Below are 2063 nucleotides of genomic sequence, written 5' to 3'. Positions count from 1 at the left end.
GTTTACCAGTTCTGATATTTCAATTTTCGTATTTACTTTGCTTCAAATCAATAATGGTTCCCCTCCTGAAACCAGGCTTAATCTTGCACATACAGGTAATCTTGCTTAATTCAGTCAGTTGACTCAAGCTTAAAATAAAATACGTAAATGTCATCATTGGGGTGATTTCTGTCACAAAGATAGCATGCTGATGCTGCTACAGAATTTTCTGATACAGTAATAGTAAGTGTTATTGAGCTGCTGTCAAATTCTCCCCAACTTCCCTTGTTGGAACAATTATGATACAAAGTGGAGATGCATTAATATTAAAAAATACAGCATCTATTATTAGCTGTGATGTAATACTGTCGATGTAATTTTCAGAGAGACGGTGAAACAGGAGCTTTTTTATGTTATGGAACTATAGCTTCAATTAAGGACTGCTGAATTAAGCTAAAAGATTCTTACATTAAAAAGCCCAAACAACTGTTTCTGTCCTTAATGAATTATTAAATACATATAAAAAGTGGCACTTTTTCAGCTTTCCCCTGAGGTATGCTGGATGCAGGGGGAAAAAAAGGATTGGTAGCAAGAAGAAGATTCAGGTTCACTTTTCTTGCTGCCAGCTGTCAGAGCAGACGTACCCTCTTGGGTGACAGAAGGCTGTGAAGGTTGCTCCACACTCTCGTCTGCTGCCGGAGGGACTGTGGTGCCAGGAAATTTCCACTGCACGTGACCGAAGGAAGATACACTGCATTTTGCGGCTGCTTTCATAGTTAAACTAGGGAATATTTAATAGCTCCAGTTACATTAATTATTAGCATATGATATTATTAATTATATGAACATGATATACTTATGTAAGGATATATTAAATTATAATTGTACACATAATATTGAGTATTATTAAATGCAACTGTTTATTTGTAGGTACATCCTTGAAACGGAGCCTATTACCATAGAATGATCTGGTAAATCATAAAGCATATTTATTATATTCATATTATTTGTGGAATTAAAGCTCTTAGGGAATAGAATTTGTATCAGAGTTATTTGGTGTACATCAACACACTGCAAACTACTTATTTTGGCTTGATGGATCCATTTTTTTGTAAGTAACGTGTCTTACAGAATGAATAAATTATTTCACCTTTATTTTTTCCTCAGAGACTCTTCAAATCTCTGGAGTTCATTATGTAATACCTTATTGTTTTGTATTGAGCCTATCACAAAATGTCAGTAACCTTAACATATGTCAGGTGTCTTAACATAATCTCTCATTTTGGAAGGAATTTTGTATGGTAAGTCAGGCTTCTCTACACAGGCACCAGTGCCATAACTTCTTGGGTACTATTTCTCTCACCCAGTTTTTGCGGCGAATTATAGTTGTTGGTCATTTTGGGGAAAGTTTGCACACTTCCTCCGAACAGCATCAATACAAAGAAAGCTATTCCTACAGCCATACGGTGATGCGCATACGGTGATATGTACCTGATGCGCTCGAACAGGGACTTGAGCTTTGGCACCTGAGTGACCTGGGTTTTTTTAGGTATTCTGGGAACATCTCAGTCTATTTTGACAAAACCTTCCACAAACCTCTGTTTACTCACAAACAGATCTCTGTCAGGGACTTTTTTTCTGACAACGGGCCAGGCCCAGGCCACAGGGGCTGAAGATCACAGGCCCAGTGGCTGATGGCGGGAGGGCCGGTCCGGTCTCAGGGCCCTCCTGTCAGGTTCGCAGCACGCTGAGGGCGATGGAAAAGGGCGGGCAAGGCCGCGGCCCTGTACAGGCCCCAGGGGGAACACGTCCCTTCCCTTCGGGGCGTGCGCCGGGGCCCGACCCCGCCCAGCACTCTCGCCACCTCTCCTCCCTCGCGGCGCTGCTACCGAGAGTCTGGGCTGACGCGGACCGCCGGTCCCGAGCAGCGGCGCCGCAGGGTTCCCCACTGCGGGAACAAGATGGCCGCCGCGACCTGCGCAGCCCTCTCTTGGCAACCGAGCTCCCGCCGCCGCTCCGGAAGTCCCGCCCCCGGCGCGTCGCCGTTGCTAGGGAGCGGCGCCGGAAGGGGCGGGGCGAGGGTC

The sequence above is a fragment of the Strix aluco genome, chromosome 5 (assembly GCF_031877795.1).
Source record: "Strix aluco isolate bStrAlu1 chromosome 5, bStrAlu1.hap1, whole genome shotgun sequence".
NCBI lineage: Eukaryota > Metazoa > Chordata > Aves > Strigiformes > Strigidae > Strix > Strix aluco.
Note: the sequence above shows the minus strand (reverse complement) of the source record.